The following is a 24,320-nucleotide window of genomic DNA, read 5'->3' as shown; positions in this document are numbered from 1 at the left end:
ATCTCACGCTTGAGCTCCACATTCTTCTACTATAGCTAGAGTCACGCATCCTCGATATCCTTATGTTGTGCCCTTAGCTTCTCTACCCACAGGTGAAGTGGGGCCCCTGCATCTCCCTCAACATCATTATCGGGGTCATTCATAGGAGTAGCCGTCCCTTGCGAATGCTTTTGATGCACCCCTCGGGGGTGCCTGCCATGAAGCATTCTCGCGAGGGGTGATGGCTTCCCCTACTGGAGTCAAAGTTGGAGATTGTCTCTGAATCTCCCTTGAGAAGGTCATGGAAAGATTCAACGACATAGTCCATCATACCCATGAATTCATCGTCCATGGGCGACGGGTGCATGCATTGCGCCGCGAGGTGACCAATGGTCCTTGCAGCATTGCATAGACCGAACAGGAATGCTGTCAGGGTGCTCTGGGTGAGGTATTCTAGGGAGAGCAGTTCCCCTCTGTTAAGGTGTGTCATGATGTTAGCGAACGAGAAGGTGAGGTAGCGCAGGTCCTCTTGAGAAGTTTGGGGTCCTAGGAAGGCGTCGAGCTGGTGCTCTAGGCTCCCGTAATTGAAGCCGAGGAGCTAGTCGCTCCTGGATGCACGGTCCTCCAGGGTGTGTAGCTATAGCTATTTGAGGGCCACGATGGTTGTGTCGAGGTTGGTGGAGCCTAGAAGTTGGATGTGGGTGGGAGCCCGCACCAGCTCTCCCTCCATGGTGATGAAGAAATCTAGGCTCCCGAAGCGCATGTGCGCGCCCGAGACCTAGCTAACACCGTGGCTTGCCATCCATGGCCTATTGTGGATGACAAGACACACAAAAGGCCCCTACCTAGTGCGCCAACTATTAGTGTTTTGAACTGCTGGCTAGTAAATTTATGTTTGCGCATCTAGCCCGGATGGTGTGCTCCAAGGAAACAAGGGTTTATACTGGTTCGGGCGGAATGTCGCTACATCTAGTTTGAGGTTGCTCATGTTATTGGTATTGTTTATAGTAGGGGTTACAAATGGGCAAGAGAGAGAGAAGGTCCCAAGTCTCTGATGGAAGGATCAAATGGAGTTGAGTCTAGTTAAACTCTATCCCTCTTGTGGGGCATCCTGCTTTCCCTTTTATAGGTGAAGGGGAAGACGCATGTTACATGAGAGAAAGAGAGAGAGAGAGAGAAAGAGAGCTCGCATCATCCTTCATCCCCCCTCCATGGGTCCCATTGGTCCTATAGAAGATGATGGGTATGGCTCCATGTCATGACCCTATTCGCCATTGGCGCTACACGCGGGCGTCGTCAGCAGGTTGTGGCGGCCCATTCCATCCCGGTGGCAGCATGGTCAACAAGTACCCTAACGGAAGTCATATGGGGGTTAGGTAGCATAGTGTTGGCCTACTCGATGTTGTCAGCGACGTGAGCTCCCAAGTATGGCTCATTGTGGCCATGGGTCACGTTAAGACGTGCCTACTCCCTTTCTGGTGTCAGAAGTTTCACCTCGGGTCTGTACTCTTATACTCGTAGTTGTTGGAGACAGTGCAGGTCCCTATGGGGCCTATGCTCCCACCCAAGACTGAATCTATTCCCTTAGGGTCGGGCGAGGTGGAATCCCCCCTTGAGGGGTTGAGTGAGGTGAGCTCCCCCTCGAGGGGTCAGACAAGATAGAGCCCACGCCTTCAAGGTCAGACGAGATGGAGCCCGTGCCCTCAGGGTCGGATGAGATGGAGCCCATGCCCTTGGGGTCGGATGAGATAGAGTTCGCACCCTTAGGGTTGGACGAGATGGGGCCCACGCCCTCATGGTCGGGCGAGTAAGTTGTTCGTGGCCATTAGCCTTCTTCTTCTAGGTATCCCTAATATCGATACTCAACACTTGGCAAGTCATTTTTTTATTGGTGCAAAATAGATGTAACACCCTTGGTGTTATGATCTTGTTTAGCACCGCGATTTAGGCCTAAGAAAAATTTTCGAAACAATTTTTGTCGGATTTTAAAATTTTAAAAACCAACTTTTCACGTCAACGGTAAAAATCGAGAATTATATTTTAAAATGTTGTTGTGGCGATTTGTTTTGTGCAAAAGAATTACATAATGCTTTAATATTTTGTTCCATGGCATGATACGAGTATGAGCTATAACATCTGATATTTTTATGTGAACAGCAGTCGCACCGAGCATTCAAGCATGCAGCAGGTCTTTTTTCTTTTCCCCGCTCTATCTCACGCGCTTGCTTTTTCAAATGCCTCTTGTCTGGTCTCTTTACCTACCTTGCGCGGTCTCATCCTTGCCTTGCCTCTTTCTGCTGTCAATCGGTGCTTGTGTTGTGCGGTCTTTTCCACAGTCACGTTGCGCCTATGATGAGGCCAAGCCATGCCAGACCTGTCCCTCTCTCCCTCCCTTTTTCTCCTAGCTTCCGTGTACGCTGAGGCCGAGCTATAGTCTACCTCTGCTTGTCCTTACTGCCTACCTTGTTGTTTCTGTCGGACTTGGCCAAACTTTCCATTGTTTCCTCCTTTCTTCTTCTTTCTTTGCTGGCCATGTTGAGACTCATGCCGCATCATGCGAACGTCATGCCACCTGCTACGGCCTTGGCCTCGTCCTCCGTTGTCTCCGTCTATCCTCTAGCATGCGTAGGATGTTTCCTCCTCCCTTTTCTTTCCTGCTGTCGTAGGGAGGCGACCTAGCTCCTACTCGCTTGCTCTCTCGCTCGGCCTTCTCCTCTGCTTGTGCGTGTTAGTGCCGGTGCAGTGCCGCCGTGCTGCACATGCCCCATGGCTATGCCGGTCCTACAGTTTTCCTACCCTGTGTTGCCTCGCAGCGCCCTACCGTGGCTGGTCTGCTGCCGCCGAGCAGCACCAAAGCTAAAGCCCCATCACCGCCGTTGCCTGAGCCACGTCATTGGTTCATCCATCCTCCTCACTCACAGTGCAGCTGGCTGTTGTGCCCTGCCTGGGACCCGCACTGCTCCTTCCTTCTCCACGCTAGGCCTACATCTTCCCCGTGCATGCTCTGACCCCATGTAGATCTGCTGCTCCTCCTACTGAACCGCAACGCTGGACCATGGCCGCCTAGACTGCGCCCATCATCGTCGTTCTCTCCCCCCTACACGAGCGCTGCTCCTCCTCACCATGTGTGTGGTCGTTCACTGCTCGCACCAGCGGTCGCTCTCGTCGCCCGATCTACAACCGCCCAAGCCTAGAGTACCGCCCGTGGTCCTACGTTGGACTGCATTAGCAAGGCTACCCTTGCCAGTTGCTGTGCCACACCCACCCATCGGTGCACCATGTCTGCCCACGCTGCTCTACCTTCGATCGTGCCACCACCACCCGTGCCGTCCTGGAGCTCTGCCTCCATGGTACTGTCTAGCTAGGTGCGCATCAGGTCCTCAAGTGCCTAGGCGTTTGCACCTCGCCTCCCCAGCCCCCTCCATCACCGCAGCGTCACTGCCACCAGCCGTGTTCGCCAGCAGCCGGCAGCTGCCGTGGCTAGGCCACCACGGACTACTGTGCACCAGATTAGGGCAAGACATGGGTGCAGTCGGTCATCGCCCTACCATGCGACTGGCCAGCTCGCCCTCACCGCCGTCGAAGCTTGCACGGGCTGGTGGATTGCTTCATGCTCTATTTTTGTGAAGAGGAGAAGGTGAGGAAACGCAAATAGAGAGTTTTATGGTGTCCATTTCGCAAAAATGCTAGACTCATAGGTTTGCAATTAAGGGCTTCGTTAATTTGAGGAAAGTACAGGGGTTGTTTTGCAAATGTGCCACACCTAGGCTGGCCTACGTTGCTGCTTGGGCCACTGGCGCTGCTGGGCCGGTCGCCCCGCATTAGGCCACCACCTGCCCCACTAGGCCGACCTATGGCCTACGCCTGGGCCGGCCGTATGCCGCTCCCGCTAGGCAGAGTAGGTGATCACTGGCCCATTTATTTTTCTAAAGCAAATTCTAAATTGGCGTATAAGGCAAATTTGTAAAATCAATATAAATCTGTGTAGTGGTCCAAAAATTAGGAAACTAATTTTATTAGGTTTCTAAAATTAGGATCTACCTATTAGTATATTTTGTTCATATAGTGTGATAATATTCTTGGAAGCTATATAATTAATTTGAGGTACTTAATATTGTAAAAATATAAACTTGAAGGAATTGTTGTGATAAATTGGTAATAGTGTTGGATCTAAAATTTTTACAGTAGGCTCCTAGCAATATTAGGTACTCACTGTAATTTTTGTAGCTCCAGAATAATTAGTTTACTAGATAGATAATGATGCCCTATTTCGAAAAATGATTAAATCGATAGAATGAAATAAAGAAACAACTTGAGTTTGTATAACTAAAATATTTGTTGAGAAATAACACCTTATTCGACAATATGGATACATAGATAAGTACGGTTATCGTTAGAACTAGCTCATTAACTTGAGAGGCATAAATCATATTGTACGAATCACAGTTGTAGTTGATTAATTACTTCTTTCATTGCATCGCATTGCATATCATATAGGTATGATGATGGATCAATGGATCAGTTGAAGGATGATTAGGAATCCAAAGATGGTGTAATGGTATTCTCTCTAGGAGATGATGCAATGGGCTTTCTATCCATTGATGGTGGATGAGCTGAAGATGCAAATACTAACTTTTGGTTATATATCTTACCCAGGCAAGCCCCGGTGCATAACCCCTACTTTTCTGCGGTTTAAATTATATTTGTGCATTAAGTTTTAAGGAGTTGAATGAAACCCACTTGCATATATATCTTTATCCTATGAGTCTTACTAGTATGATAGGATTGTGTAGAATGCTATGCAACAGGACTCTGGTAGAAGTCGAGTGATTACCTGTCACTCACGAGATATAGGAAATATATTACTATATTATTATAACTAGAAAATATAAAAATGGTGGAAAGGAAAATGGTGACCGGGTAGGGATATGGTTTGGGTATTGGTGGGTGTAAGAGGTTGTGTTGCCATGGACGCGGGGCATGGCTTGGTTACACTTCTTTCCCTGTCTATGTCGGTTAAGGACCGGTCGTTGCATAAGGCATCGTGGGCAAGTCACAGATTTATTATCCCGAGCACATACTTGTGTATGGGCGCTTGGAAGGCTTGTTGCTCTCTTATTGTGGGTTTTGGCTCTTTTCGGACCGACTATCAGGGTTTCTTTTTGGTGGAGGAGGTCCTTACACCGCACTGAGTCCGGGACTCAAGGGCGTGGGCTTGGAGTCCTAGTTTAGACGGGGACCTAGGACCCTAGGATAGGAGGGTGATGGGTTAGTCCTGCTTGTGCCCAGAGTACAAGCGGGGCGTGTGTTTTCGGGGTACCCAGCTGGGGGCATTGATTCGTGAATCGCCGGGCGATCCGGTATGACTTGTTTCGTGTGTAGCACCATAGTAAGAACTAAAAGATGAAAGATGGAAAGAAAAGGAATTCTGATTGCTTACCACTTGCTTGAAAGTTGTATAGGTGCTTACATAGAATGGTCAGTTAATGAACCAATGTGGCTATTAATAAAAATCGAATATAAGGACGCACGCTTAGTAATGCTTCCTGCAAATGCAATAAACCCACAAGCTAGATAGCCTTACATATCCTTAGAGTCTTTTCTTTCCTCCTATCGGGTAAGTCTTGCTGAGTACAATTAGGTACTCAGGGTTTTATTCTCCCTGTTGCAGGTGATAGGTGGATGCTAGAGCTAACCCTTGTCTGTGGATACTTCCTCGTGGGCTCAGCGAGGATTCTTTTACGCTGTGATCATAGTTTTTATTTATAACTCTGACTAAATGTTTTTATGAATGAAAGTATTATAATCTATTGTCATAGTTTATATATCAATGCTTCATCCTTTCATGAATAGGTATTCATTTCCGCTATAATTCTGATCACATGTTTATATTCCGCTGTTAAATTAAATTATTCATAACTCTAATAATATGATTACATTCTATTGTTAAATAATAAATGTTATACTCTGATGTTGTATTAAAAGTGATGTAAGAAATGGTTAAGAATGATGTAAGCTTTATTCTCTCATTTGTGATCTTGATGGCAAAAATGTGGATTTTTGGGTTCTCCCATGGGGTGTGCCCGACGAAACCGAGTAATTTAGTGTTCTCCTTTAGGTGCTTAGTGTCTAATGGAAGACAAGCACTTCTAGGAGGCATTAGATTAGGCGGTTCTGCCACAGATGGTATCAGAGCGCAAATAAGGAAATAAAGTTTTAAAAACCTTTTCTAAGCAAAAATTTGACAACCTATTTTTGCAAAAAGTTAGGACGTTTTATGCGAAGTTATATAAGTAGTCCTATTACTATGGTTATGTATCCAGGATAGATGGCACTCTGCTAACTTAAGTAGGCTTAATCAATTTTTTCTGCAGGTACACTGACTCGAGCATAGTCCGATAGTATCGACTAGCTACAGGGAGAGAACGATGTGCCAAAAATTTGAGAACGGTTGCCCTATATGTTGGCAACAATGAAAGGACATATAGGACGTGCATTTATGCATATCCTACTTGTGTATTGTAGTACTCGTATTACTTGCAAATACGCCATCCATAGTTGTCACACGTGTTGTTTTGTGCACGACTACCTCGTTCCTGTTCTAGAGTTAGGTATGCACTGTGGCTTCGTGCTCCATGTTCACCCATGGTTCACGCCTGTTGTGACCCATGTCTCCCCGTACCTCTTTTCTACACTCTTGTTGGACCCTTGACCTATAGTCGTACTAGTCAGTAATGACATCGCACGTCGCTCACCTCGAACGCGTAGAATTTGGTCGATTCGTCGTAGTGATCCCACGTGGGAACCCTGGTGGGCCATGCCAGGACCACTAAACGCTCTACCTTTATAAGCAGAGCCTGGCTTAGCCCTTGGTACCACCACTCGGTGCACTTTAGCTCACTTAGCTTTTCCTTTGAGCTAGCTTTTCGCTCAAGCTTCCTCACCACCATCGCCAGAGATGGCGGGAGCCTGGGTTAGTAGTTATTGCCTGAACATTGAGGGTTTTCCTAAAATTCTGCATGCCACCCTGCAAAAGCTTGGAGTCAAAGATCATCCTAAGTATGAGGGTCATGAGTATGAGGAGCATGGCACTGACTGGTGTGAGGTTACCATCTACATCGGGTAGAGTGAAGAGTTCCCCAACCTCACCGAAGCCTGGAGTGTGACCGTAACTGAGTTTAGCTTCACCGACACCTACCAGGTTATGGCCTGCAAAGCCTTATGGTACCTATGCTAGATCTATGAAGAGCCTATTACCCGTACTCCCATGCGGTTCTTTCCACCTTTGGATAGGAATCAGCGGGCATGGAGGGCTCGCATGGAAGCTTTACAAGGGCAGGATGTGCAAGAGGACAGTCCTACCGTGGTGCAGTTGACCATGTACCTGCTTGCTCTAGATGAGCAGTATGATTGTCAAGCCTTGGAGCTAAGGGCGTGCCTTCGATGCATTGAGGAAGCCGAGATCTTCAACCAGATGCTCTAGGTGTAGTTCGCCAAAGCACATGCCAGTGCTACAGCTGCTGAGAGATAGGAGACTACCATGTCGAAAGCCCTGAAGGAGGCTAAAGATTGGCATATCCATCAGCTAGGTGAGGTCTATCTGTTCACTAGGGCCAAGCGGAGGACGTTGGTTGATGAAAGGCAGGATGCCCCTATCTTGGAGGGGATCCCTATCCACCCACCTAAAAGAAGGAGAACCGGCAATGCAAAACTGCTAGCACCTCCACCTTTGGAAGTGTTAGAAGCAGAACCCTTGGTTCCTCTCACTCAGCCTTTGCCATGAGAAGATGCAAATCCATAGCCAATGCGGAAGAAGAATCCATTGAGCCCAAGAAGGAAGATGCATGGTCCCAAGTAGATTAGTTGCCTAGGATGCTATACCTGTAGTAGTAGTGCTTGTCATTGTTGTCCTTTGGTATTGTACTCTTGCCGTTGTTGTCGTCCGTAGTTGTTGAGATCGTCCGACGTAGGGAAGGTTAATGCTGTGTCATGGATGGGAGTATGAATGCCTGTACGATGTACCTATATAAGACTGTTGGAATATGCATTGTGTTATTTCACTGTGTTTATTGTGTCCATCTACTTTAAGACTCATTAGACGTGCTCCAAGTTTTCAAGGGCGATGTTAAGTGAGTTACAAGAGAAGTTACCATCTAGATATCAGCAAATCTACCGTGATTGGATAACATAGGACACTATATCAACTAATTGTGGATGTCCTAGCGAAACACTTGAATCTCTTTAAATCAAATCCACTTTGGATTTGAATTCCTTGTTCCTTGTTGCTAAAGGAACCCTTGTTTGAATCTTCCCTTGCAATACTCCTCTTATTCTGTGGTCTATGACCCCACCGCCTTCATGGGATGTAACTTGGTAGTAGTTGCCTGGTTAATAGCTTATGGTGCCATGATGAAACTGAGGGCTCCCTGTGGAACAACTGCCACATGTGACGCTGCTCGGCACGTGCTGGTATCGAGGTTGTTAACCAAGTACCTTTACCAAGTTACACCACCATACCACTTTTGCTACAAATAATTTCCTTGGAAATTGTTTAGGTGTTCAAATGGGAAATCCACAATAGGTTGATGACATAGTGTTCTCTCAAGGTAAGAAAAGCAAGAGGAGGTGGTTTTGGAGGAAGAACATATGACATGGTCTTAGTCTATAGGAAAGACGGATGTGGACAAGGAAAGGAAAGGCGAATAGTAAGAAAAGTTAGTCGTGGATAGTCGGGAGTGATTGTAAAAGCCTGAGTAGATGTCATGTCCTAAGCCCTGTGTTTAGTTGACCGTGCTACGCATGCTAGGTCATTTCGCTGCGTGCCTTGCGAACGCTATTTGTATCGGGCATTTAGCACCCTGTTTTCACATGGACGCGACATCGTGTCGCACTCGTCGTCTTTGTGCATTGTGTGTTTCTCCTTTTCCCAGCACCCGGTCGGCTCATGACTCTCACGCCTTATCCCTCATACTAGACCCCCCCTTTTCCCTCTCCTTTCTTTCTTCTTTTGGGGACACGACCGCCTGCACGCCTCACTCGTCGAGCGCACCCTCTTATCTCCCCTCCTTTATTTCCCTTCCATTCACTTGTGCAGGAAGCACACGATGTCCAACCTTGTCTCCATAGCATGACCCGTCTGTGTACCCTATCCATGTTGCCTCCACTTCTAGTGTTGCGCTCCACCTCCATTCGCCACTATAAGATCCCCTTGGTCCTTGCTCTTCTTCTTCTTCTTCTTCTTCCCATTCCCTCGCATTCGAGGCAGAGTTACAAAATCCAGTTGCCATCGTAAAGCTTGGTTCGTCAGCCTGAGGTGATGGTGTAATCTGAGGAGAAGAAAGGATCTGGTTCATCGAAGAAGTTCAAGTTCCCTTAGGGTAGTCAATCTGAGGATTCACGATGTTTTACTTCTCAGTCGACTGTTTCTGGATCTGTTGGTGCTACGCCATGTTTTGGATAATCATTATCTTGTTGTTTCTCCATTGCCCTCGTCTATCTCGACTTCTGATTAAGTCTTGGTTCTACCAGGTTGCTCTTAACCATGTATCCCTAGATCCCCATGTGGTTAGTATTCGAAGTCGTGTAATCTTTCATGTAATCCCAGATCTACAAAATGTAATTGCGTTTTCCCCTTTTTGGGTTCTACCTTCGAATCTCGAGATGAGATTTTTTAGGGGGGTTGATTGTAACACCCCTGGTGTTACGATCTTGTTTTGCACCATGATTTAGGCCTATGAAAATTTTTCAAAACAATTTTTCTTAGATTTTAAAATTTTAAAAACTAGCTTTTCGCGTCAGCGGTAAAAATTTGGAATTATATTTTAAAATGTTCTTGTGGTGATTTGTTTTGTGCAAAAGAATTACATAACGCTTTCATATTTTGTTCCATGGCGTGGTATGAGTATGAGTTATCGCATCCGATATTTTTATGTGAACGGCAGTCGCACCGAGCATTCAAGCATGCAATAGGTCCTTTTTCTCTTCCCCGCCCTATCTCGTGCGCCTGCTTTTTCAAATGCCTCTTGTCTGGTCTCTTTGCCTACCTTGCGCGGTCTCATCCTTGCCTTGCCTCTCTCTACTGTCTGTCGGTGCATGTGTTGTGTGGTCTTTTTCGTAGTCGCATCGCACCTATGACGAGGCCAAGCCATGCCAGACCTATCCCTCTCTCCCTCCCTTTTTCTCCTTCCTTCCATGTACGCCGAGGCCGAGCTATAGTCTACCTCTGCTTGTCCTTGCTGCCTGCCTTATTGTTTCTGTCAGACTCGGCCAAACTTTCCGTTGTTTCCTCCTTTCTTCTTCTTTCTCTGCTGGCCGTGTCGAGACTCATGCCGCATCGTGCGAATGTCACGCCACCAGCTACGGCCTTGGCTTCATCCTTCCTTGTCTCTGTCCGTCCTCTGGCATGTGTAGGACATTTCCTCCTCCCTTTTCTTTTATGCTGCCATAGGGAGGCGACCCAGCTCCTACTCGCTTGCTCTCTCGCTCGACCTTCTCCTCTTCTGGTGCGCGTCAGTGCTGGTGCTATGCCGCCGTGCTGCGTGTGCCCTATGGCTACACCGGTCCTGCAGTTTTCCTACCCCATGTTGCCTCATAGTGCCCTGTCATGGCCAATCCGCTGCTGCCGAGCCACACCAAAGCCGAAGCCCCATCACCGCCATTGCCCGAGCCACATCGTCAGTTCGTCCGTCCTCCTCGCTCGAAGCGCTCCTGGCTACCGTGACCCGCCTAGGACCCGCGCCGCTCCTTCCTTCTCCATGCTGGGCCTGCATCTTCCTCGCGCGTGCCTTGGCCCCATGCAGACCTGCTGCTCCTCCTGTCGAACCGTAACGCTGGACTACGGCCGCCTTGACTGCGCCCGCCGTCGTCGGTCTCTCCCCCCTTCACGAGCGCTCCTCCTCCTCACCATATGCGTGGTCGTTCGCTGCTCGCACCTACGGCCGCTCCCGCCGCCCATGCCGCAACCGCCCGAGCCTAGAGTACCACCCATGATTCCACGCTGGACCGCATCAGCAAGGCTGCCCTCACCAGTTGCCATGCCGCACCCACCCGCCGGTGCATCATGTCTGCTCGTGCTGCTCCACCTTCGACCACGCCACCACCACCCGTGCCATCCTAGAGCCACCGTTGCCCTGTGCGCCATCCGCCTGGCTCGTCCCGCTGCTGCTGCCGTCGTGGGCTCCGCCTCCATGGTACCGTCCAACCGGGTGCACATCAGGTCCGCCAGTGCCTAGGCATTTGCACCTCGCCTCCTGGGTCCCCTACATCGCTGTAGCACCGCTGTCGCCTGCCGTGTCCGCTGGCAGCCGCCAGCTGCCATGGCTAGGCCACCACGAACTACTATGGACCGAATTAGGGCTAGACGTGGGTGCAGTCGGTCACTGCCCTACCGTGTGGCCGACCAGCTTGCCCTCACCGCCGTCAAACCATGCACGGGTCGGTGGATTGCTTCGTGCTCTGTTTTTGTGAAGAGGAGAAGGTGAGAAGGTGAGGAAACGCAAATAGAGAGTTTTACGGTGTCCATTTTGCAAAAAGACTAGACTCATAGGTTTGTAATTAAGGGCTTCGTTAATTTGAGGAAAGTATTGGGGCTATTTTGCAAATGTGTCGCATCTGGGCTGGCCTGCATTGCCGCCTGGGCCACTGGCGCTGCTGGGTCGATCGCCCCATGTTGGGCCACCGCCTACCCCGCTGGGCCGGCCTATGACCTAGGCCTAGGCCGGCCGTATGCCGCTCCCATTGGGCCAAGTAGGTGATCGCTGGCCCATTTATTTTTCTAAAGCAAAATCTAAATTCGCGCATAAGGCAAATTTGTAAAATCAATATAAATCTGTGTAGTGGTCCAAAAAACAGGGAACTAATTTTATTAGGTTTCTAAAATCAGGATCTACCTGTTAGTATATTTTGATCACATAGTGTGATAATATTCTTGGAAGCTATATAATTAATTTAAGGTACTTAATATTGTAAAAATATAAACTTAAAGGAATTGTTGTGATAAATTGGTAATAGTGTTGGATCTAAAATTTTCACAGTAGGCTCCTAGCAATATTAGGTATTCACTGTAATTTTTGTAGCTCTGGAATAATTAGTTTACTAGATAGATAATGATGCCCTATTTTGAATAGTGATTAAATCAATAGAATGAAATAAAGAAACAACTTGTGTTTGTATAACTAAAATATTTGTTGAGAAATAACACCTTATTCGACAATATTGATACATAGATAAGTACGGTTGTCGTTAGAACTAGCTCATTAACTTGAGAGGCGTAAATCATATTGTACGAATCACGGTTGTAGTTGATTAATTACTTCTTTCATTGCATCGCATTGCATATCATATATGTACGATGATGGATCAACAGATCAATTGAAGGATGATTGAGAATCCGAAGATGGTGTAATGGTATTCTCTCCAGGAGATGATGCAATGGGCTTTCTATCCATTGATGGTGGATGAGCTGAAGATGCAAATACTAACTTTTGGTTATATATCTTACCCAGGCAGGCCCCGGTGCATAACCCCTACTTTTCTGCAGTTTAAATTATATTTGTGCATTAAGTTTTGAGGAGTTGAATGAAACCCACTTGCATATATATCTTTATCCTATGAGTCTTACTAGTATGATAGGATCATATAGAATTGTATGCTACAGGACTCCGGTAGAAGTCGAGTGATTGCCTGTCACTCGCGAGATATAGGAAATATGTTACTGTATTATTATCACTAGAAAATAAAAAATGGTGGAAAGGAAAAATAGTGATCGGGCAGAGATATGGTTTGGGTATTGGTGGGTGTAAGAGGTTATGTCACCATGGACGCGGGGCATGGCTTGGTTATACTGATTTCCCTGTCTGTGTCGGTTAAGGACCGGTCGTTGCATAAGGCATCGTGGGCAAGTCATAGATTTATTATCCCGAGCACATACTTGTGTATGGACGCTTAGAAGGCTTGTTGCTCTCTTGTAGTGGGTTTCAGCTCTTTCCAGACCAACTGTTAGGGTTTCTTTTTGGTGGAGCAGGTCCTTGCACCGCCCTAAGTCTGGGACTCAGGGGCGCGGGGGCTTGGAGTCCTAGTTTAGATGGGGACCTAGGATCCTAGGACAGGAGGGTGATGGGTTGGTCCTGCTTGTGCTCGAGGTACAAGTGGGGCATGTGTTTTCGGGGTACCCAGTTGGGGCATTGATTCGCGAATCGTCGGGCGATTCGGTATGGCTTGTTTTGTGTCTAGCACCATAATAAGAACTGAAAGATGAAAGATGGAAAGAAAAGGAATTCTGATTGCTTACCACCTGCTTGAAAGTAGTACAGGTGCTTACATAGAATGGCTAGTAAATGAACCAATGCGGCTATTAATAAAAATCGAATATAAGGACGCACGCTTAGTAATGCTTCCTACAAATGCAATAAACCCACAAGTTAGATAGTCTTGCATATCCTTGGAGTCTTTTCTTTTCTCCTGTCGGGTAAGTCTTGCTGAGTACAATTGAGTACTCAGGGTTTTATTCCCCCTGTTGCAGGTGACAGGTGCATGTTAGAGCTAACCCTTGTCTGTGGATACCTCCTGGTGGGCTCAGCGAGGATTCCTTTACGCTGCGGTCGTAGTTTTTATTTATAACTCTGACTAAATGTTTTTATGAATGAAAGTATTATAATCTATTGTCATAGTTTATATATCAATGCTTCATCCTTTCACGAATAGGTATTTATTTCTGCTATAATTCTGATCACATGTTTATATTCCGCTATTAAATTAAATTATTCATAACTCTGATAATGTGATTACATTCCGCTGTTAAATAATAAATGTTATACTCTGATGTTGTATTAAAAGTGATGTAAGAAATGGTTAAGAATGATGTAAGCTTTATTCTCTCATTTGTGATCCTGATGACAAAAATATGGATTTTTGGGTTCTCCCACGGGGTGTGCCCAACAGAACCGAGTAATTTAGTGTTCTCCTTTGGATGCTTATGTGTCTAATGGAAGACAAGCACTCCTGGGAGACATTAGATTAGACAGTTTTGCCACAATAGAAGCAAGTAAAATAAAAGAATACACACATGGAAGTCCTCATCGTCAAGGATGCGAGGAGAGAAATATATTTCCAAAATGCAGCAATTTCACAAGATTCATCCAACAATTTTATAGGAATCAGTTTAATTTCACAGGAAACACGTAGAAACCATGTCCTACTTCTTATTCTTTCCCACATTCTTTCACCTCTAGATTGGCCGATTGATACACGTCCGTATATTTCTGCGCGATCGTGCCTATTTTTCCAAGTGCGGAAAGATTGGAAACTGAGATTAAGAGTTGTTGGAGAGCACGTTGTCAATCTTGCTAAAAAAATCAAGATTGGGAGTGGATTTTGGAAACTCTTGAAGATGCTCTTAAAATCCAAAAATACAAAGGAGAACCAGCTAGCACAGTGCTTAACCAAAACTCCAAAGAGAAGAAACCTACCGGTTACAACATATTAGGCCACGTTAAAATTACATCCTGTCAATCATGTCTGATTCTCTAGAAAATCTTGACAAACATTTTATCCATTTTTGTATTTTTGTCCCATAGAGGGTAACACTATGGTTCTAATGAAATTGATCTTATGTCAAAGGAATTTATATTTATTTTTTTATGGATCTTCAAAAGATATTGAATGCACAAGTACATTTACTTGGGCTATTAGCTTGTACCGTAGTCTGAACCAGCAACACCTTGGCGGCTTGGCGTTAATGTATTGCACGCCGACGTAGATGCTCTCGGCGTGATTGAACGCCGAGACTCGGCCGGACCGACATGCTGGCGCTTACGTAGCAAATTTAGCATTAAATCATGGAGCGCTGAGCCACGTATCTTGGTGTAAAGTTATTGTACGCCGAACTTTGGTCTATTAACAGAAAACATTTTATGGAGGGTTTATTTATAAAAATAAGTTTTTAGAAAGGACTAAATGCAAATTTTTCTCCTCCCTGGGATGCCTCCTCTTTCCGCCCTCGCCGACATGGCGCTGACACGACACGACGCACGCGGCATCTTACTCACAGCCAGACAAGAGACGGCGCATCGTCGATCGCTCCGTCAGTTGTCGCCGGCTGAAACATACTGTGCGTACCGCCTTGACCTAGGCACCCAGCACGAGCAGGCTAGGAGAGCCCCGACGAGAGGCTTCGCCGGCCGGTGACACTGGTCGGCATGAGTCCAGCCAGGTCTAGCAGCAACCGTCGATCGGCACGGCACATCGCGTCATCGCCAATGGTGGAGTCTAGAGTGGAAGTGGAGGACGACACATGCTGAGGCCAGAAGGCAGCAGGCCACCAGCCATGCGTTTCTTTTCTTTTCTTTTCCACGTGTTTTTCCCTTTTCATTAGAAAGGAAAGGGGAGGATAGGGCAAAGGAGAGGAGCAGTCAGGCCGATCAGGTCGGGCCACCGCGTATTGGGAAGAGTAGTGAGGCGACGGCAGCTACTGCTGCTCGTGCTACGGAAAGATGATCGTGACTGCCTTTCCACGGCGGCCTCCTCGCCCAGTCGTCCTCGAGTCCTCGTGTTGCCACTCCTGACTCCCACTCCGGCAGGCGCCACACGTCACTACCAGATTTAGCTTCTTTGCCGAGTGCCTCAGGCACTCGGCAAAGGTTGATATACACTCGGCAAAGCCTTTGCCGAGTGTTACACTCGGCAAAGGGTGCTCGGTAAATAGTTTATCGGCAAAGACTTCTTTGCCGAGTGCACTTTATCGGGCACTCGGCAAAGCCTTTGCCAAGTGCTAATCTGACACTCGGCAAAGAAAAGTCGATGTGACGGCGAGCGCCACCATGATGGCAGCTTTGCCGAGTGTCAAGGTCAAGCACTCGGCAAAGGTCGCCGCTTTGCCGAGCGCCGTTGACTCAGACACTCGGCAAAGGTGGCCGCTGTACCGAGTGCCACCGGCAAGACACTCGGTAAATAGGCGACCTTTGCCGAGTGCCTTGCACGTGGCACTCGGCAAATCTATGATTTTTGTCGAGTGCAATGGCCTTTGCACTCAACAAAGCATGTTCCCAGGTAGCCACTTTGCCGAGTGTCATGGCCATTGCACTCGGCAAAGTGACTAAAAATAGCCTTTGTTATTTGTTTTTTACATCCCATCCAAACAAACAGAATATATATATAACAAACATCACCAACATCACATATATATCATCAACAGCACATATATATCACCAACACCACATATATATCACAAATGTCACATATATATCACAAACGTCACATGTCTCACAATATAACACAAATAAGTTCACAAGTAATCCAAGTGCTCTATCATCTACAACCACAATTGCAAATAGAAGTACCATTAACAACCACAAGTATCATCATCAAGATGGCCAATGAGACTGATTTGATGAAGGATTTGCTGAAGCATGAGGATCGTTCGATGCCGCCTATTGATTCTGCACAAAGGAGAAGAGATTGCATGTGTGAGACAAGATAAATATATACCATACATGAATAAAACTTTCATACTCCACTAGGTTTGACCATAAGCATGAACATACAAACTAAAACATTTATACTCACAGGAGTAGAATAGTGAGGAGGTGGAGGTGGAGCGAATAGCGAAGGTGGCGGAACTACACCCGTAGCAGCGCCAAGACTTTGCATGTACTGAAGAATGTCCGCCATCCTCCGCTGCTCGGCCTCCCGCTCGGCCTCCACCCTCTCCATCTTCGCATGCATCTGCTCCTGTATCCTCCTCTCTTGTTCCAGCTGGGCCTACAATATATTCACCCCAATGTTATAATAATGCAAAGGAAAGGTATGAAAAAACCAATGAACGATGAATAAACCAGGAATAACCTCGAGTGCCTCTACCCGGTGGTGTGAAGTGTCCTGCTGAGGTCATATAGCCGGGCTCGTGCTCGTGTTTCTTGCTCGAATTTGGGAGAGACTAGGAGTAGCGGACGAGTCAATTGCGCCGTCGCCAATCCAGACCGCCTATGCTTCTTGCCTCCTCCCACCCTCATGACGACTTCTCCATCAAGGTCCTCAGTGCTTGGATCATACTCTGGCCCATGGACCTCCCTTACCAACGATGTGTACTCACTAAGGCGGTTGTGGATGGTCACATTGCTGTACGCCTCGGGCCCATCCTCTGGGTTGTAGTCGACATCGGACGTCGCCTTGCCCTTGTGGGCCATAGCAAATGCCTTGAAGATGGAGCAAGGCTGGCCACCATGTGACGTCAACTACGAGAAAAATAGCAAGATGATTAGAAATCATGCAGAATTGAGCGTTAGAATAAATAAATAAATTCGCGTACCCATGTTTCTGCATATCCGCTGAGGCCTTCTCCATGTCTTGCCATGACTAGGAGGCTTCATATGTTAGTTTGGTCTATCGCATAACATTGCCAGATCCACTCTAGCCTTAACATTGTCCTTTGACTTGTTAGGAATGTCCATGATTGTTGCCCAAAGTGCCTCGGTGATATTCTTTTCAGTGTGTATTACATCAATGTTGTGTGAAAGGAGAAGGTCATCAAAATAGGGGAGCCGAGTCAAGCCCGACTTATGAGTCCACATATATTGCTCACCATATCCCACAAAACCACCTTCTAGATTGACCACAAGACCATCTATCTATTCACGAATCACAGCACCAGTCATTATCGGTGGTGCAGGGTCTGTCACTACGACACCTTTCGTAAAGTTCTTGATGTCACGTCTGAATGCATGGTCAAGAGGGAGGAATTGCCGATGTTTGTCGAACGATGAATACTTGCCACCCTTCTGCAACCAAATGAACCTCATGCCTTCCTTTCATACTAGGCACGAGAACTTCACGTGAACACACCAGGCGTAGAATATCCCATACGCCAGAAAGTCATGTAGGGAGTAGTGGTACCAAACATGTATTTTGAAGTTTTTCTTTGTAGCTCGGTCGTATGTCCATACCCCTTCCTCCCAAGCACGGACCAATTCATCAATCACAGGCTCCATGAACACACCCATATTATTCCCCGGGTGTCCAGAAATTATCAACGACAAGAATACGTTCTGTTGTTGAAAGCATACGCCGGGAGAGATTAAGGGGGATAACAAACACGGGCCAACATGTGTATGGGGCATCCATCATTCCATAAGGATTGAACCTATCTATTGCCTACACAACACATACATTACGAGCCTCTTTAGCTTTCTCATGATGAATGCCATCAAAGTGGGTCCATGCTTCACCATCAGATGCATGTACCATCCTATCAGGATTGTATCGTTTGCCATTTTTATGCCATGTCATCTGTTTCATGGATTCCTCGGTCATGTATAGCCATTGGATCCTCGGTATGAATGGAAGGTGCCATAGGATTGTCATGGAAATGTCAAGCTACCTCTTCTGGCCATCATCAGAATCTACCTCTAGGAACCTAGAGGATTTACACTTTGGACAGTAGTTTGCTTCCACGTATTCTTTCCTAAATAGGACGCACCCCTTCGGGCAAGCATGTATCTGCTCATACGATATCTTAAGTGCACAAAGAAGTTTCTATGACTCGTGCATGCTCTTTGGCAGAAGGTGACCCTCCGGAAGCAGGCTGTCAATAACTGTCAACATACCATCGAAGGCATCGCGACTCAGGCTATACTGGGACTTTAACACCATTATGTGTCCAATGGCATCCAATTGAGGAACCTTTGTTTGGCCGTGAAGGGGTTTCTGTGCCGCAGCAAACATGTCGTAGAACGCCTTTACGGTTGCCTCTGGCTCCTCCTCCGTACGTCCTTCAGCGAACTGTGCCTCGTGATAGTCATTTAATATGTCTACTACCCCAGCATCAGCATCATAATCCTCGACGCATGGTCTCACCACCTCCTCTCTCATACGATCGGCTTCACCATGGTAGACCCACCGGGTATAGTCTGCCATAAATCCATTCTTCCAAAGATGTTCTCCCATGACCTTCTTCGTTTGTCTTTTCCTGTTTGCACATTTGCTGCAGGGACAACAAATTTTACTCACTCCTTTAGCAGCCACGCCAAATGTCCATTCCAAGAAAGCATTGGTCTTGTCGATCCATTCATTGGTGACCTGACCCTGACTTGCGCAGCCCGTGTACATCCACTCATGGTCCTCCATGCTCTAACATATATAGCGGCGAGTAATATAAACATCAATTGCATCTACACGACGTTCCTACTATCTAATAGGTGAGGATAGGTCATAATCCCACCTGTGGATCCATAGATGAGGTTTGTTTCCATGCTCTACTCCTATTCGAGATAGAATTTCGGCAGCACCTCCCCGCTGTTCTTCAAATACACGTCCTACCAGGGAGAGTGTGTATCCAGAGAACAACAGGGAGATAATGCCGAAACTCTGTCTCGGATCGGAGCAGACCATGTAAACTAACCCCACCTACACATCCACGGGCTATCCAAAAAACATGGACAATTCAAAACAGATATAGTTTTAGATATGGAAATATCTACATATTTCCAGCCGTATCTCTTTCGAATGGGAGACGCCTAACTGGGTTACGTGATCTACGACCATGATACGGAAAGAGGGGTTATACCTAGGGTGGCGGTGGAGTAAGGCTAGCGGGGCTGTGGTGGGTCGGTGCAGTGGCGAGGCGACGCGGTGCAGGCAGACCCGTAGCGGAGAGGAAGGCGATCGGGGTCGTCGAGGTACTCCGGCTCCGCTTAGACGGGCTCTTCTCTGCAAAAAAAAGAAACATAAAACTATCAATACAAAATTTCGGCAGCACCTCCCCTGCACGGTGAGGTTTCCAAAACTTACAAGAAAACCAACGACACGATGGCCGACATGCACATATATATGAACGGCACGATGGCCGACAAGCATAAGATTATATCCAACCACATATATATAACAATGTCACAACCACTACTACGACTCCTACGACTACCACCACTGCTACTCTACCACTACTACTACCGCAACTACTAGTAATACTACAATGACGACGAAGGTAGGGCATACCTAGTTGGCGTCATTGGGCGGCGGTGGTGAAGGGGCCAGGGCGCCGGTTGACAAGGCGACGGATGGGAAAGCTCCGGGGACGTGGCAACGGCGGTCGGGGCGCCCTCCTCCTCTCCTTCTTCTTCCTCCTCTCCTCCCTCCTCCCTCCTATTTCTCTTCCTCCTTCTTCCTCCTCTCCTCCTTTCCTCCTCCTCTCTTTCTCCTCCTCCACCGGCAGCGTGGGCGTGGGCGGTTTGCGAGCATCGTACGTGACAACTTGCGCGAAACCTTCTCAATTTTTTATCACAGCCTCCACATATGATATCATGACATCTCGACAAGTTTCAAGATTTTCGGTCTTCGTTTGCTTTTTATAAAATTTAAAAACAACTCGACCGTAAGTTCGTGGTCATATTTCGTGAATAAGATGTTCGAAATTAGTGGTATGTTCCTAGATACGGCCTCAGATTATACTAAATAACATTAATATCATTTTCCATTTATTTTTTTAATTATTCGAATAACTAGCGGTTATAATTTGAATTATCCAAGAAAATTCAATTAAATAAAATAAATGAAAGAAATATAGAAAAAATCCGAGAAATGTGCTACATTGAAACATGAAGTACCAGGTACTGTATGAGGACTGCAGAAAAAGTTTTGAGATTAAAAGTGAAAAAAAATGGTTTACCGAGTGTCAAAAAATGACACTCAACAAATCAGCGCTTTGCCGAGTGTCAAGAGAAGACACTCGGCAAAGGGTTAACGGCGGCGGCCTTTTGCCGAGTGTTCTGGTTTGCCGAGTGTCTGGTTTGTCGAGTGTCGGGCACTCGGTAAATCTGGTCTTTGCCGAGTGTTATTGTTTGTCGAGTGCTCGGCACTCGGCAAACTACCTCTTTGCCGAGTGCTAGTTGTTTGCTCAGCATTTTTTTTCTGGTACTCGGTAAATAGCCTCTTTGTCGAATATCTGATTAAAAAACACACAGTAAAGTAAGAGACACTCGATAAAAAAAAGCCGTCTCCGATAGTGCGTGTCCCGTCGCAGACACGAACCATCATCGGTCGGCCGGTTTGCTTACGTGCGAAGAATCGGCCTGAATACCTACGCGTACCGCACGTGGATTCCCAGCCTTTGTCGCTGTCGCGTGCCTGGCCCTTGGATCGCCGATCGGACCGCTAGCGGCCGGCCAGGCGAGTGAGCGGGAGGGCACCGCGCCGCGCGCCCCACTTCCACGTTCGGAGCACGGACGGACTCGCGAACGTGGTGCCAACCGAGTCAACTATGCATATGCCGATATGCGTCGCGGACTCGCGGCGCGGCCTTTCGTTCATCCAAGTACAAAACCGCCCAATGAGACAATGACGTGACGTACGCTCCCGATGCGCGACAGCGCCAGGTATTCTACGCAGAGCGGAAGCAGACAAGAGGTTGTCGTCACCAGCTACTCTACTCACCACAGTCACCAACGCCAAGCCAAACAAATTGGCATCAGGCAGCCACCGGTCCATCTGTAGCTACCGTGCTGTATTTCTCTCCCAAAATGTTTCTCAAACATGACTGACTGCATGACAGCATGAGCCACGACTAAATTTGTTTAGGGTCCATTTGGATGTTGCCATTGAATTGGGTCAATAGAATTGGATATCCGATTCAATTACATGATGAAATGGTATTGGACTATGATTCAATTTCTGTTATTTGGATGTCTTCTGAATTGGCCAGGTGGAAACTAGAACAAACACAATACCAAAAGCTGTTTGGATGTCCCTCTAACCGAAATGAAAATGAGGATCGCTCATGGAGCCGGCAGCCATCTACGAGGTCCATGCCGATTTTTTTATTTTTAACACTTTTTGTAAACTAATTTTAAATCCAACACTGTTTTTTCCCAAAACTAACACTTTTGGCCACGCCTATTGCCATGGCGCGGCGGGAGGATGATGTGGCACTTCCACGCGCCATGGCCGCTGACGTGACAAGAGCTGCCGCGCCGCCATGCATAGCGCGACATTGCCACGCCCCGGCCCACGGCGCGTCCCTTCATCAGACTGTCGTCCAATCTCCAGCGGTGGTGGCCAGCTTGCGGTAGCGTTCGAAGTTCGTCCACCAGAGAGATCGATATGGCCGACGGCGGCGTCAAGTAGCGACGTGACGATGTGTAGGTACGTGGCGACGACTACCTGTGCGGCCGGCACGTACGTACAAATAGACTACCCTTGGATGCGTCTCCATCGCCATCGAGCCAGAGATATCGCGCGCACGTCGTGTCCTGCCTGAATTTTTTTTTATTTCTAACACTTTTTATAAACTAATTTTAAATCTAACACTTTTTGTCTGTCTTGCCGTAACGATGGTCTGTTCTCCGTTCAATGTACCTTTTTCAAACTTTGTATCTCGCTTCTATGTCGTTGTACTTGTCTTATTAGATTTTATCTCTAGTTTCAATGCCGCGGCATATACTATATCCCATCTTATCGGTTTATCGTGACTTGACATAGCACTGCGTTGCTGACTCTAGTTTCGTAGCCCTGAACTATAGGCCATGCCGCTTTGCTCTGTTACGCAAGACTGGTCATACCGTCTAATCGGAACCAACTTTTTGCAGTCTGAGACGACGTGCGTGTAGATGCTGCTGTCGGTGCTGTAAACAACTACAAGTGCTGCCGCGACGTATTAAAATGAATATGAAGCAAATAAATGGAGTCCGTGCTCAAGTTGACAAGTTGCCACATAACATTTTCATTGGTTCATGAGTCTGCAAGTTTCGAACGACAATATTTGTTCGACATAAGTTCGACATAACAAACTAAGTCCCAGGAGTGTAAGGATCCCTCAGACGCCTCTATCTCTTTGGATTTGTAGGCAACATATTGAGAGTGTAGCCAACGTCGGTATGGTCGCGTTGTCGGTGCGTACGGCTCGTACCCTGCAAGTATATGATATGCACGATTACTTATAATCTTTATGATCGTTAGTTCATGGAGCCTACGTACTTAAAGAAACTACCTTTGTTACTACCTGTTAGGCTCCTTGGGTACCAAGCGGGGCACCACCTAGCTGAGACATGTCGATCTCGTCCTGCAGCCAATTGTCCCACTGGTCGTGCTGTCTACGGAAGCCTGGGAGTCGTCGTCATCGTCGTCCTCATCGTCCTCACTTGCAAGGTCCTTCCCAGCGCTACGATGTGGTAGTGTACGCACTACGGAAGCGGCACCTATCACTGGCTAAGAAGAGTCAGCTAGTGTCCTCAAAGAGCCAGAAGACGTACCACCCGACCACGTCGGGACTGCCGGTTCCACCCAAGGAGTGTCCATGCAGCTCAGCTTCTGAGCTAGCTTCCTGCAGCTCCGCTTCACCTTCTGCATAAATAGACGTTAAAGTTAGTGCATTTCCCAAACGCGTATACACTAAAGAAACATTTTTGGAACAGAAAAGTTTATGTTTATCTCCACAAAAGCCTCGAGAATGCCTGGCCCCAGCCCTCTAGACTCATGAAGCTGAAACGCTGCTTCGTTGGACAGCCTTGACAATTGTGTCGCCTGGGTACAGAAACGCGGTTGGACAGTTTTAGTACAGATACTTAATACCAAATGGATAACAAATTATACCATTTGAGTATCTTACCACGTATCTTTGAAGCGGGGCTCTCTGTAGTTGTGTGTCGTCCCTAGTGGCAACGTCGTACACATCTTCGATCACATCTTCCTCGTCATCCTCGTCAATCGCCTCCTCAGTGTATGGGGCTTGATATGTGTCCTCATAAACTTGTGAAGCCACCGCAGGTACTCATCGAAGGTGTGTTGGTCATGTGGGGGACCCGCATCGACTGGCTGCCAGTCCCTGTTCTGCCACAACTAGATGTACGCGTTGTGTGTCACTCGCCAATCCTTGGTCTTGTACCTCTTCCTATGGTCATACCTGCAACAAAACGTTTGTTTGTTGTACCATACACACCTCTGAATTATAGCTTTGTTATTAATCGATAACGCACCCGTACAATTCTTGGTTGGTGGAGTAAAGCGGTGGTGGGTAGCCTGTCATTCTTCCAAACTGCCTGCAAACCCTAATGGGCAAGTGAATCTCGACCACGTAGAAGAAAATAAGAGGGACGTTGCAGCGATACTCGTTTAACTCATCCCTAGTGACAGGACTCAGATAGTACTCGAGCTCTGGAGCATCCCAAAGACACCAATGCACCTGAACATTTCGTAATTGAGTTAGGTTGTGATATAGTGTATATCGAACAAGACACATGTATGATAGTAAAGAGAGCATAACCTAGTGTTGTGTCAGGACGTCGAGACTGTCCATGTACTCCCTATACTTGCGCCTTGCATTCCCTCTAACTAACTCTGCTTGCGTCCAGATATACAAAGTT

The 24,320-nt window shown here is 47.1% G+C and overlaps 1 pseudogene; it reads right to left on the bottom strand.

Moving 5' to 3' along the window:
* Nucleotides 1-16,262: 16,262 nt before the first annotated feature.
* Nucleotides 16,263-19,095, bottom strand: LOC136500471 (uncharacterized; annotated as a pseudogene).
* Nucleotides 19,096-24,320: the final 5,225 nt, after the last annotated feature.

This window comes from Miscanthus floridulus, chromosome 13, assembly GCF_019320115.1.
Source record: "Miscanthus floridulus cultivar M001 chromosome 13, ASM1932011v1, whole genome shotgun sequence".
Classification (NCBI taxonomy): domain Eukaryota; kingdom Viridiplantae; phylum Streptophyta; class Magnoliopsida; order Poales; family Poaceae; genus Miscanthus; species Miscanthus floridulus.
This window is presented reverse-complemented; position numbering and strand designations above follow the sequence as displayed.